At 41.8% G+C, this 14,663-nt stretch overlaps 1 protein-coding gene across 6 annotated transcripts in view; it reads left to right on the top strand.

The window, feature by feature from the left end:
* Positions 1-14,663, top strand: part of FEZ1 (fasciculation and elongation protein zeta 1) — an 80,224-nt gene that overhangs the window by 19,453 nt on the left and 46,108 nt on the right. For 2 of the 6 annotated variants that reach the window (XM_043996994.1, XM_043996993.1), the window contains exon 1: positions 13,182-13,321. The exons of 2 other annotated variants lie outside the window; for them this stretch is intronic. The gene's annotated coding sequence lies outside the window, so the exon portion shown is untranslated. Of the gene's footprint in view, positions 1-13,026; positions 13,144-13,181; positions 13,322-14,663 lie in introns of those variants that run through there. 2 more of the 6 variants (XM_043996998.1, XM_043996997.1) reach the window with 2 other exon arrangements.

Here is a 14,663-nt window from a genome sequence, read left to right on the forward strand (position 1 = left end):
TTAATATTTTGATCTATATGAAACATTTTGTCTTTGACCTCACTGAGTAATATGCCTAGCAGTAGGATCAAAAGGTACTTATGTCTTAGTAACTTATTTTTTAAAATTCTAAACTAATAAATACCTAGGGGGAAAAAAAGCATTTTCATATACAAAATGGGACACAGAAAGAGTATTGTATATAGCTAGTTTGAACTAGTTCAAGAGCCAATTGTCAAATTTTCAGTGTGAGCATTTAGACCTTTGAAATAGTCCAATGCTACAAATCAGGGCATGATCTATTGTTTTATTTATTGTCTTGACTTAATAAAGTAATGGGGAAAATGTTAATGATGTGGATTACACTTAAAAGTGTGACTTGCATACTTCCCCCAGCCTTCAGAGAGCTGATTATAAAATATTTACCAGTATACCTCTGATTGTATATAAATTATGAATAGAGATTCCATACTGCTAACTTTAAAATAAATTTAACATGTTACTTTAAAAACTGACCTGCTTAACTGTGCTTCCTTCTGAACGTCCTTCTGATCAATCTGGGCTGTTTTCATTTATGAATTTTTAAAATATAGTTTGTTGGGGCAGCTAGGTGGAGCAGTGGATAGAGCACCGGCCCTGGATTCAGGAGGACCTGAGTTCAAATCCAGCCTCAAACACTTAACACTTACTAGCTGTGTGACCCTGGGCAAGTCACTTAACTCCAATTGCCCTGCAAAAAAAGATATATATATATAGTTTGCTGAGTTTAAAAAAAATTATGGTTTTCAAGGTGTCCAAGAGTTTCTAAATTATTTCTCCTTGATCTGTTGTCCAGGTCAGTAATTTCTAATAAAGAAGTTACATTTTTTCAATATTTTTATTCTAATATTCCTTGTTTCATGGAGTCACTGATTTCTCTATGGTCTTGTCTAATTTTCTGGGAGTCTGCTACTTGGGTAAAGGTTGCCACTTTCTGTTCTAAATTATTTATTCTCTTTTCAGTTCTTTCCTCCAGATCTTTTATTCTATTTTTTTCTCTTGTTTTATTTCTAATAGATGTTCATGTAGCCCTTGTTAAAGATCCATTTTTTTCTTTGAGTCTTTGCAGTTCTTATATAGTTATTCTCTCCTTCTAAAATAGATTTTTGGTTATCTCTGTATCTATTCTAATTTCTTATAGTGGTTTGTATTTTCTATCCAGAAATTTTATAGTCAAAATCCAGATTTACCATGTCAGAGAAAAATACTTCAAATAACCAGAAAGAGTTCTGCCACCAAGAAACTATACTTGAAATCAAAGGCGAACTGGACACTTTTACTACAAATGAGAGGAGATTTGGGGACACAATCTTCTGAAAAGGACTTGTAACCAAAACTAATTTACCATCTATTTACTATGAATATAATCCCATAGGAGAGAGAATGTATCTTAAATGGACTAGAGTACTTTCAAGCATTCCAGTTAAAAAAAGCAGAACACAGTTGAACACCCTCTCCTTCATATATTCTCTTCTGTCTAGGTTTTTGAGACTTTCTTCTCTCCTGATACTCCTCTTACCTTATCTTTTTTGTTTGGTTGGTTTTTTTTTGTTTTTGTTTTTTTAGTGAGGCAATTGGGGTTAAGTGACTTGCCCAGGGTCACACAGCTAGTAAGTGTTAAGTGTCTGAGGCTGGATTTGAACTCAGGTACTCCTGACTCCAGGGCCACTGCTCTATCCACTGTGCCACCTAGCTGCGCCCTCTTACCTATCTTTACTGGGTCTTTGAAATTTAGAGAGCTGGATTTTCAGGGCCCTCAATGGCATCTCAAGACAGAGTGCTAGGAACCTTGTTGCTGCTGGGCCTGGGCTGTTCTGGTCTGAGCTTTACTGTCCCCACATTGGTTGTTGCCACTCCCATTTGCTCCTGAGGTCTATATTGTGAGTTTCTGACCACCCTAGGACTTTCTCATGGGAGTCCCCTGCTTTTTTGGGGGGGCGGACAGGGCAGTGAGGGTTAAGTGACTTGCTCAGGGTCACACAGCCAGTGTCAAGTGTCTCAGGCCAGATTTGAACTCAAGTCTTCCTGAATCCAGGGCCAGTGTTTTATCCACTGGGAGCCCCCTGCTCTTGATGTCTCTGTATACATAGTTTTGCGGCCTACAAATGTCTCTGGCTAGTTTCTAGTCATGATGGAAGGCTGTTAGCTAATTTGCCTGCTCTGGAGCTGACAATGAACAACAAGAAAATGTAGGTTCTCCACCAACCAGCACCATACCATTCATATGTGGAACTATTGGTTATAGCAAATGGGAGAGATTTTGAAAGCTGCACATAAGTTCACTTACCTTGGCTGTATAATTTCCAGGGATGTACATAAAGATGATAAGGTTGATGCACACATTGCCAGAACTATCTGAGTGTCTGGGAGGCTGCAGAGGAAAATGTGGAAGGGAAGAGGTATTCGACTGACCACCAAACTAAAGGTCTACAGAGTTGTTTTGCTGACCTCATTATTATTTGCCTGAGAAACCTGGACAGTATACCAGCACCATGCCAGGAAAGAGAATCTCTTCTGTTTCAATTGCCTTAGAAAGATTCTGAAGATTACCTGGTAAAATAACGTACCAAAAAAAGTAGGTCCTCTCTCAAGCTGAACGAATTGTCAAGCATTCAAACTCTACTTCAGAAAGTGTAACTCTGATAGACTGGCCATGTTGTTCGAATGCCAAAGATATTTTTGGCTAAAAGGCTATTATATGGAGAACCCACATAAGACAAGTGTTCACAACAAGGTCAGGAGAATCAGCACAAGGACACTCTAGAGGTTTCTCTGAAGAACTTTGGAATCAATTGTGGGACATTGGAGACATTGGCACAGGACCACCCAGCATGGTGTGCCCACTTCAAAGAAGGTGCTGTGCTCTATAAGCAAATCAGAATCACAGTAGCACAAAGAAAATGTGAGATGTGCAAATTTAGAGACATCTCTTTGTGTCCAACCTGTGCTAGGGCTCATATTGGTCTGCTTTGTCACAATTGGACACATTTTACCTTGAGGTCATTTTGGTTCTCTTTGAGAATGAAGGACAACAACCAGCCAACCACTGTAAGACAAGGCCAGCTGCAAATATTGGTGTCAGAAAGGGAATGCCTGGATAAAACTGTACCAACACTCACAAATACCCACTTACAGTTGTTTTCCTTACTAAAGTCTCCTCTATGTCCCAAAGAAGTTGGGGGGATGCTTGAAATATGCTCAGAAATTACCAATATTGCAAGAGAAACTATTTCTCTGTCTTCTTTCTTGCTCTTTTTCTATCTTGATTTTTTCTTTTCTCTGTCTCTTTCTGTTTCTCTATCTTTTTCTTGCTTTCTCTTTCTCAGTCTGTATCTTTGTCTATCTCTCTCTCTGCTTTTCTGTAGCCATCTCTCTTTCTATCTCTGTCTCTGTTTATCCATCTCTCTATTTCTGTATCTCTTTTTACATCTCTTTGTTTCTATCTCCCCGCCTCCTGATCCCCCAGGTCTGTTCTTTTCCACTCCTTCCATGTTTCAGCAGCGGCCCTTGGGCCCATCCCAACCTCTTTCCACAAGCTATGGCGGGAGAAATATAGATGTGTTTTTTCCATTTCTCTACTTGGTATCACCTACTGACTTTTCTGAATCCCCTCTCTGGGAAACAAATTCCTTCAAGATCAAAAGATATTGGAGTCAAGTCAAGTCAAGTCAATAAGCATTGATTAAGTTCCTACCATGTTCCAGGCACTGTGTTAAGCACTGAGGACACAATGAAAGTAAAAAATAGTTCCTGCCTTCAAGGAGCTTACAATCTAATGGGGAGAGGCAATATGAAAATGAGAGGTGTGTGTGTGGATGTGTGTGTTGCTTATATAGGTTATATATAGCCACATAGGCCTGTCTCGATGTGGCTTGCAAAAAGATATGTGTGGATATCTCTAGAGTCTCCACCACCCTTCTCCAAGGAAAACCAATTCCTGCCAGGAAGGGAATAGAAGAATGGTGCCATGAGGCTGGTCATTCTGCTCTCCTCAGAAAGAGATTAACTGACTAGAAATATACCTATCTGCCCCTAAATATTGTAAGTCTAAGGGAAACAATTTTAGGTTCAAGCTGTGCTTCTGATTGCGATCCTTTAATGGGGAAGAAGTGCCCTAAAATATACATCCAAATGCTTGACTCTCTTCCCACCAAATGCCAGTTACACAAAGACCACACATAGCAATGAAATAAACCCCATTCATCTAAGCCAATAAGAAACAAAAATCAGAGAAGTTATACAGATGAGAATATACCAGACACAATACAGTGTGAATGAACTCTCCTACTGGGAGCAAAATATCCAGAACAAATAAAAGAAAGTCCCAGATCTCAGCCAAGGGAAGATACCTCAAAGTCTTTAGAGTGGTAAGATAGAAATATTCATGGAGGACTAGCTGGTGTGAGGGCTGCAGAGCCATTTCAGGGCTGCTTATCCACTTTTGGTGTCTACCTGGCACTCAATACTCACCTGTGACTCCAAGAAGCTGTAGAACATGCAATGGCCACACCCTGGTAAAAAAAACAAAAACATCTTAGACAGGATAAGCCGGTTTGAGGGTAACTGATGGTTCTCAGACCAAGGAAGTGTACACCCCAAGCATGTGAAGATGGGTGTGAACAGATGAGAATGGTTTGTTTCAACAGCCATGAAGGAGGCTGAAGCAGGCTCTGTGGAGCGCTTAGAGCTTGGTCAGACATCAAAGATGCCAAAATCATCCGCTGCATCCTCAGCAATCATCCCGACTTCTGTCTTGCCACTGGACTTTGATGACTCTGGAAGAGTGTGGCTGATGATTTTGTGCAACTGCCTCATTTAAATCCATTTCATGGTTGAATCAAGACATTTCTGTGATGTCATTGGTCCTCTTCGAAAACAAAGGACAAACAACAATCCAATGCCAATATCTAGCTATATGAAAGATAAATTGGAAATAATCTCAGAGGAAAGGCACTAGCATTAAGGAGAACCAGAAAAACCTCATTTTAGCCAAGACTTGAAGGAACAAAGGGAATTTATGAGGGGGAGATAAGAAGGAAGAGAATTCCAGTCATGGGAGACAGCAAGTGAAAATGCACAGAGTTGAAAGACAAAGAGTGTTGTGCAAGCTACAGCAAGGAAGACAGAGTCTCTGAACCTAATCTACATTGGACTGTCTGAAATTAACAAAATTATAGAGGACTCTCTCGCTCGCTTTTTCACTCACTCACTCACTCACTCACTCACTCACTGACTCCCTTGCTTGCTCAATCCTTTATAAAAAGTATAAATGTTTTTATACTTTCAGTGTATATGTTAGGGCAAAGAACAAAATTTATTTTAAACTGGACACAATCTTATTGCCAAAGTTGGGCAGCACTGGGAAATTCCTGGGATGGGTGTGAGGGTGTGTCCTTTGCATAGCCACTCCCTCTCCACCGAGTCACCATGAAAATGAGAAATAATCTGTGCTGAAAGACCCCCAATTACATAAGTATCATACATTGAGGGGACTTGAATTCTGAGTTTTGAGAGGTTATGCAATGTATCAACACAAAATACATTTTTTACATTTTTTTAATTTTTAAAAATTTTTTAACTTTTTTTTTCAAAATACATTTTTTTAAAAGTAAGAATATGGATCAATAGTTGTTAATCTCTCAATTATTTCATCAAGTTGATATCATTCATGAATTTTTCTGTTCTCTTGGTATCTTTCTTTATCCAAAATGCCTTGCAAAATAAGCACTATGAATTTCTTTGGTTTATTTTTGGTCTGAAATCACCACTCCTTACTTGCCAACTTCTTAAATGCCATTTTAATTTACTTGTGTAGTACATGAGGGACTGAAGTGTTAGGGTCCAAATCTGATGGTTTCACTATCACTGATGATTAAAATAGATGGTTATAGAAATGCATACAAATTTGTTCCACTTTCCCTCTACTTTTTGTCCTCTTGCCAGTTTCATCTATGAATTCTCTGGGATGATGTGGCTCATTTGGGTCTTATGCCAAGGTTTCTGTGGACATATTTTTACCTCAACTGCTTTTTACTGTTTTATGAAGTGATAATGGTTATAATTTTCTGCCATCCTCCTCTGCAATGTTTTACAAGTGAGTTTGTGCACTAAACTGATGTTGCCCTTGGCTGCTATTTTTCTCACTTTGGTAATGAAATTAAGTGTTTGTGGTTGAAGGCAGTTACTGGTCTCTTTTGGCCTCATTCTCATGGTGACTACTTTGTACCAATTTAACTGTTGCAGGAAATGGTGATAATCAGGGTCAATATCTTTGCTTTTTTCCAGTCCCATTTTTTAATATCCTTTTAATAGGTCAGGTAGAAGTTGGTACTATTGTTGACAGTCTCTTCTCCTTATCTTTGTCCTTCTCATTTGATACTGATTTTGATCATTGCTCTAACTAGTCAATGGTTTGACTGTGTACAGAGATTGGTTCTGATATAACTCCCATATCAGAGTAACCGGTCATTTCATGTCTGTGAAAATATAGTAAGGTTCATTTTCATAATGTTGTTTGGTGCTCACATTGCACCATGCCTTCTTACCTCCTTTGGCAGAAAGTGTTCATAATATATAAGCATGCAGTTTCTGAATAGTCTACTAACCTTTGACCACTTTCATTTTTTTTTTTTTTTGCGGGGCAATGGGGGTTAAGTGACTTGCCCAGGATCACACAGCTAGTAAGTGTCAAGTGTCTGAGGTCAGATTTGAACTCAGGTACTCCTGAATCCAGGGCCGGTGCTTTATCTACTGCACCACCTAGCCACCCCGCCCCCCCCCCACTTTCATTTTTTAAGTCTGAACCATATTTACTAATATATTTTTCACCATCCTCCCCTTGGCCCATTTTTGTATTGAAGTCATCAAGTATCAAAGTGTATATTGACCTACTTTGTATGACCTTGTCAAGTTCTTCCAAGAATTTCTCTATCTTTAAATCCTCTGCAATAGATTGTTGGCATATAACTACAATTATCTTCCTGGTTATTCTTTTACAAATACTCACCAAGAGCCCTGTAATATGAAATGGACAAGTGTCCCATGAAATGATATTTCTCTTGGCTTTGAGCACATAGGTGAAGTCAAATTTCTGTTATCTTTCTCTTGTGAGAACCTGTGAACTATCTTTCCATTTAGCTACATCTTTTTTCTATCTACTGGTTCCATTTACTGCAAGAGTATCAATATTGATCTGATTCTTTTTTTTTCTTTTTAGTGAGGCAATTGGGGTTAAGTGACTTGCCCAGGGTCACACAGCCAGCAAGTGTCAAGTGTTCGAGCCTGGATTTGAACTCAGGTCCTCCTGAATTTAGGGCCGGCGCTTTATCCACTGCGCCACCTAGCTGCCCCCGATCTGATTCATTTTTAACAATAGTATGTCAATTTGTTGGTAACTGGAAATGTCGTACATTTAGAATATGTTCAATTATTATTTATAGAGGATCTAAAAACTGATTCTTAGGAACTTCTGCCATCAGTCAATCAACAAGCATTTATTAAGCACTTATTACATACTATGCTAAGTGCTGAGAATAAACAACAAAAAGTCCTTTCCCTCAAAGAGTTCACATTATTATTGTTTCAAAATATATGTTACTGGGGCAGCTAGGTGGCACAGTGGATAAAGCAGCGGCCTTGGATTCAGGAAGACCTGAGTTCAAATCTGACCTTAGACACTTGACACTTCCTAGCTGTGTGACCCTGGGCAAGTCACTTAATCCCCATTGCCTTGCAAAAAACATATGTGTGTGTGTGTGTGTGTGTGTGTGTGTGTGTGTGTGTGTTACTGCTATTTTTTGGTTTTGCCTCAATTTCTCCTTGAATCTCTCCCCTGGAAGGAATAAAGTGCAAGGTTTGGAGTCAGGAAGACTCATTGTCCTGAGTTCAAATCTTGCCTCAGACACTAGTTGCATAACCCTGGGCAAGCCACTTAACCCTGTTTGCCTCAGTTTCCTCATTTGTAAAATTAGCTGGAGAAGGAATTGGCTGGCTACTCCAGTATCTCTGCAAAGATGTCACAAAGAGTCGGACATGACTAAAAAATGACTGAACAAAAACAAATATCCCTCCTTTGACCTCCCTTATATCAAAGAATTTTAAAAGAAAAAGAAGAGAAAAAATTTGGCAAAATTGATCAGTGAAAGTTTTTAAAAATCCAACATTACATGCAATGCCCCAGACTTAAGGATTCCTCATCTCTTCAAAGAAATCCAAGGAGTTATCTTCTCATATTTCTTCTTTAAGGACAATTTTATTGTTTATAATTTCATAAGGTTCAGTTTTAAATGGTTTGTGGTTGTTGTTTTTTCCATTTACATTGTTGTAGTCAGTGTATTGTCTTCCTTGTAAAATACAAGGAAGTGTCTGCTAACTTCACTTTGCATCAGTACATTTATGTCTTTTTATACTTCTTTCTATGGTGTTCATCATTTCTTAAAGCATAGTAATATTTTATTCCATTCACATACAATGATTTGTTTAGTCATTCCCCAAACAATGGGCATCTACTTTGTTTACAATTCTTTACTACCACAAAAAGTGCTGCTACATGTATTTGGTGTCTGTGCAGATATATAAAAGGGTATGTACCTACAAGATTCATAACGATGGAAAGCAAAAAAAGAGGAGAAGGCATTGGGAATGGGGAAGTGGAGAAGATGGAGCAGGACCAGAAAAAGCCTTCTACTGGGAGGTGAGATTTGAGTTGTCTTTTTTTTGTTTGCAGGGCCATGAGGGTTAAGTGACTTGCCCAGGATCACATAGCCAGTAAGTGTCAAGTGTCTGAGGTCACATTTGAATTCAGGTCCTCCTGAATCCAGGGCTGGTGCTTTATCCACTGCACCACTGAGCTGCCCCCCTTAAGTTGAGTCTTGAAGGAATCCAAGGAACTAAGAGGCAGAGGGAAGGGGGCAGAGCATTTGCATGTGTAGAAGACAGCCAGTGCAAGAGCACAAAGATGAGAGACGAAGTGTTATGTTTGAAAAACTGCAAGGAGGCCAGTATTAATAGGTCATAGAATACACATGTTTAAGAAGGCCGAAAAGGTAGAAAAGGGACCAGGTTATCAAGAGCCTTGAATGCCTAAGAGAAAAGTTCATATTTGCTCCTAGAAGTAATAGGGAGCCACTAGAACTCACTGAGCAGTGAATGACATATTCAAGCCTTCACATTAGGAAAAAAAAATCACCCTGGTGAAGGTGAGTGGATGGATTGGAGTAGAGAGAGAGTGTAGAGGAATAGATACCATTTAGAGGGCTATTGCAATAGTCCAGTTGAGAGGTAACAAGAGCTTGAACTAGGGGGCTGTCTGTATGACTGGAGAGATGGGGATATATACAAGATATTGAAGGCAGAAGTAACAAGATGTGGTAACAGATTGATGATATAGGGTAACAGAGTGAGGAGTTGAGCATGGCACCAAAGTTGTTAGCTTGGGTGTCTGGGAGAATGATGCCCTCATCAGAGTAGGTGGGAAAAGCGAAGGGTAGAAAGATTTGGGAGGAAAGATAATGGAGTTATGTTCAGGATGTGTTGAGTGTGGAATGTCTACAGAATATCCAGTTTGAAATGTGTAATAGGCAATTGATGATGTATCATTATATTAGGAGAGAGGCTAGGGCTAGCTAAATAAATACAATAATAACATTAATAATAATAGCTGGAATCAGAGGCATACTAGTAAATGTTTAATAACTGGCTCACCAGACACACTTTTGAGTTTAATCTGCATCATTAACATTTTCTCTATCACTTTTGTAAGTCTAGACAATTAACAAAACAACAAATCAAGCCCTAATTTGTAGTGACGGAGGTATTAATGCGCACACTGAAAATTTAACAATTAGCTCTCCAGCACACCCCTGGCTAGAATCACTTGCACAGAAATACTTGAATTCATGTTAACTGATGAGATTACCAATTAAGTACAGAGTGAAAAATGAAGGCAATCCTGGACACAGTTCTGGGTGACCCCCATAGTTAATGGACATGGCATAGATGAAGATTCAACAAAGGAGAATAAACAAGAATGGTCAGATAAGAGGAAAACCAAAAGAAAGCAGTAGCACATGAAAACCAAGAGAAGAGAAAATATTCAGGAGGAGAGGAAGAAAAACTATGTCAAATGCTGCTGCAGAGAAGTTTAAAAGGATTAGAATTGAGAAAAGGCCATTAGGTTTGGTGATTAAGTGATTTTTTTTTTAATCTCGGAGAGGACAATTTCAGATGAATGAGGTCCAAAGTCAGATTGCACTGGGTTTAGAAGAAAGTTAAAAAAAAAAAAGTAAGAGGAAAGGAAGTGGAAGTACCAGGCATAAATAGGTATCTCAAGGAGGTTAGCCAGGATGATAACTAATGAGCAGGGTGGAGGGCTTTTTTTTTTTTTTAAGAATGAGGGGGAAATGGGCATATTTGTGGGATTCAGGAATATAATCAGTTGATAGAAACTAAAGATAAGAGAGAGATGAAGCAAAGATGATCCACTGAAGAAATTGGGAGGAGATGGGAGCAAGAATGCATATAAGAGGGAGGGTTTGGCTTTGGCAAGGGCCATCTGAATCTAAGATTGGAGAGGAGGAAAGTGGGAGATGTCTAAATGGTGTGAGATGAGCAGAAAGGGAGGAAAGGCAAGAGAGCTTTCCATGTACAGCTTCATTTTTTTTCAGTGAAGTATGAAGTGATATCATTGGCTGAGAACTGGGGGTAGGGTACACAGTGGAAGGACTTAGGAGGGATGAGAAGGTTTGGAATAGCTGTTGTAAAGCTGGGGATAGAGAACTCATAAGGGGGGAATAAAATGTTTACCTTGCTGCAGTGAGGGGCTAGTTGAGATTAGATAACATACATTTGTAGTGAAATCCATGATAATTTCATAATTTCTTCTATCTTGGGGCAGCTAGGTGGTGCTGTGGATAAAGCACCAGCCCTGGATTCAGGAGGACCTGAGTTCAAATCCCAACTCAGACACTTGACATTCACTGGCCATGTGACCCTCGGAAAGTCACTTAACCCTCATTGTCCCACAAAAAAAAAAAGTTATAATAATTTCTTTTATCTCTGTTCAGCACTATGTGGATAAGAGAGGAGGAGGCAAATAATGGGAACAATCTACACTTCGTTTTTGTCAGGGCAAGATTGGTGATAGAATCAGAGGGGTAGGGATTTAGGAATAGAGGGTCATGTAATAGAGTAAAATTGAATTGGCTCATCAGGGGTTGAGACAGGAGAGATCGGAGAGTATTGGCAGTGCCACTAACAGCCTAAGAACAGAGGGATGAAAGGAATGGATATCACAGTGAGGACAAAGAATAGAGTTAGGGGTTAAGAGGGAATGATAAAAGATTGTGATCAGATAAAAGACTTTTGCAATTCCCCAAAAAGGAAGTGGAAACCTTGTGAGCAAGATCAAGGATATAATCATCTCTGTGTGTAGCTGAAGTACAACGGAAACTGCACAGGACCAAAAGACATTTTTTTCTTTGTTTCATGGATGGCCATGACCAAATATCATCTCTACCTATTTACTAGTCTGCTGGTGATGAACCTGTTCATATTTGTGAGGGGAAGGGAATAAGCATTTATATAGCACCTACTATGTTCCAGGCACTGTGTTAAGTGCTTTACAAACATTCTTTCACGTGACATTTGATCTTCAAATCAACCCTGAGAAATAGGTGCTGTTATTATCCCCATTTTACAGAGGAGGAAAATGAGACAAACAGCGGTTGTCTCAGAGCTCTGTCCACTGCACCACCAGCTGCTCCACTTAAGGAAGATGGTTCTCAGTCAGAGGACTTGGTCTGACATTGGAAGCCTTTCCTGAATGGCAGAACCTGCCAGAGCTGGGCTCCACTGGCTTATTGTTGGATAACACAAGGTTACCTTCACACTATAACAAAGCTTTGGAGTAGGGCTTTGTGAAAATGGTGACATAAAAGGATTTGGGTTTACAGTCAGGAGACTTGGGTCAAGATCCTGGATCTGATACTCCCTGTGTAATCTTGGTCAAATCACTTTACTTTTGGGAATGTTTCCTTATTTGTAAAATAATGAAAATAATATCTGTATTACCTTTACACTGTGTTACAGGGGGAAAAAATTGCAAATCTTAAAGTATTAGTTATTATTACAATTATTATTATGGTGTCTTTTGCCACACAGATGACTCTTGCTCTAGTCTAAGGGTTTTTAATTTAATTTGGGGTTTGTCAACTTTATATAAAATATCTACATACATATAAAATATCTAGATAGATAACTGTATTTCAATATAATCATTTTCCTTTGTATGTGTTTTATTTTACACATTAAAAAGGGTCCTTGGGCTTCATCAGGCTTCATCAGTCAAAGGGTTCCATGACACGAAAAGAAGATTAAGAATCCCTGCTCTCCCTGGCTACCTACACAGCCACTTCTGCTAGCAAGGCTGATCTGCCCTTGGGGAGGTCTCCCTTCATTGTCCTCCAGACAATGCTTATATTATCTCAAAGCTCCCTTTTTGACCAGAAGCTTGAGATTTTAAAGTCTGGATCTTTAACAAGAACGGTTTGTTGTGCTTCCGGGTGGCTGAAATGCACTTGACCTAGCCTTTATCCAGTGGGGGGGGGGGGGGAGGGAGAGGGGGAGAGGAGAAGAGGGAGAGAGGGAGAGAAAGAGGGAGGGAGAGAGATAAAAAGGGAGGGAGGGAGGGAGCTTCTTTTTGGACCAAGGAGTCAGAACTGGACACTGGGGGTTCATTGGGCAATTGCTCCCATTTTTTTTCCCCTGAATAGCAGAAGTGGCTGTTTAGGTAGTTAAAACTACAGTTCAGATTTTCTGTAAATGCTAAATATGCATGAGCGAAGCTGAGTGACCAACTGTGAGGGAAAGCATCCATAAACTCATTAGTATTAATAAGAAGAGAAGAGGCTAGGGGTAGGAGAAGGCGGAGGGGGGTGGGGGGAGATAATGATTGAGGCACGTCCACGCGAGTCTGCGTGGCCCTGGGAAGTTGATGAATATTAATAACGAGGCAGCCGGGGGCCAGGCCGGGCTAGGACTTCGTTGCGCGCTCCTGAGAAACCGGCGCCCGCTAAGGAGAGGGGCTGGAGCTAGCCCGAGCTCGCGCGCGCGTTCCTGAGATCCCGGGTGCGCGCTGAGGGCGGGGAGGGGGAGAGAAGGGAAGGGAGGGGGAGAGGAGCTGCTGGTGCAGCTGGGGGGAAGCGCTCGCTCCGCTTGTCACCGCCGCTCCGGCCGCCGCGGCCCCGTGGATGGAGGTGTCCGGCTGAGCCCCGGGATCCGCCTCCCTCCGCCAGGAGCCTCACAGGTGCCGTTGCCAGTGGGGCCGCCTGGAGTTCGGACCCCCAGCTGCGTTCAGGGGCGGGTGGGGAGAGGGGATGTTGGGAGGCCAAGTGGCGGGGCTGAGGAGTCAGGGCCTGCGGGGGGGTGTCTCGGGCAGGACCGGCAAGGACCAGAAGTTGCGCTTCCCTCTGCATTCTGGGACTCGCTTGGGAGGCAAGGGTACCCTCCTCTTCCCCCGGCCCGGGGACGCGCCTCTGGAGGGTCTGTGTCCCTAGAGATGGGGCAGGGGGCGGCTCCCAGGGCTTCGGATATCCCGGCCGAGCCCGTTATGCATGTGTGTGTATGTGTGTGTGTGTGTGTGTGTGTGTGTGTGTGTGTGTGTGTGTGTGTATGTGCGCGCGCGCTCCGCGGGGGAGGGTAAGACAAGGATAAGGGGAATGTCACCCGAAGCAGGGGTGATTTGGGGAGGGTGGTAAGGAAAGAAATCCTGTACCTTTATCTCTCTCCGCCAAACACACACCGCAAGGTTCCATCTTGCTTTCTGGTCCTCCAAAATTCCTTCGCCCACCCGTTCCCGTGGCTGGCAGAGCATCGCCCGGGACCATGCATTCCTGCAATGTCAGAACCCGCAGCAGCTGCAGCGGCCGCGGGGATAGCGGTTCCGAGTGGCGAGTATTTAAAAACAAAAACACGTTAGGGAAAGGGCCGAATGTGTTTAGGTGGGCACTGGTTGGCAGGGGCCCCTGTCCAGTGAGCCAGGGAACATGTTTGCGCTGGCCAGAGACCCAGCTTTGCAAATTTTACACTTCTGCTATGCCCCTTCTTTCTTTTTCCTCCCATCCCTTTCTCTACTCCCTTGTGTACACCTTCCCATCGTTAGTTGCTACTGTCATGTTTGGCCAAAAGGGCAGTTTAGGCTGTGCAGCTTATTCAGAATCGTGCTGTGTCTTTTGGGGGCTCCAGCCATTGTGCTGCTGGTGGAAAGGAACTGTGTACTCTAGCCAGACTGAAGCAGAATCGAAGATGGGAGGGGAGCAAGCTAGGAGGGAGATGGGGAGGTCAAAGGAGGAAGAAGGGAGAACCATAACTGGGGAGGGGTTGCTTTGCTCATTGACAATGAAATGCTCCCTTCTGGTCAAAATGTGTAGCTGTCAGTTGTGAAATAAAGCTATTAAATGCTACACGAGCTTTAGTGAGGAGCCTTGGGAAATTTGGGATTGCAGGGGATGAGGACAGGTTTCATAGAAGAAACAGTGATAGACATGGGCCCAGGGTCAGGGGTGATGAGGAGCTTGGGGACATTGTGAAAGACCTTGGCCCATAGAGATCCCTAGGCCAGGCAAGGAAGCAGCTGCTCAGCCATACTC

The sequence above is a fragment of the Dromiciops gliroides genome, chromosome 3, assembly GCF_019393635.1.
Source record: "Dromiciops gliroides isolate mDroGli1 chromosome 3, mDroGli1.pri, whole genome shotgun sequence".
Taxonomy (NCBI): domain Eukaryota; kingdom Metazoa; phylum Chordata; class Mammalia; order Microbiotheria; family Microbiotheriidae; genus Dromiciops; species Dromiciops gliroides.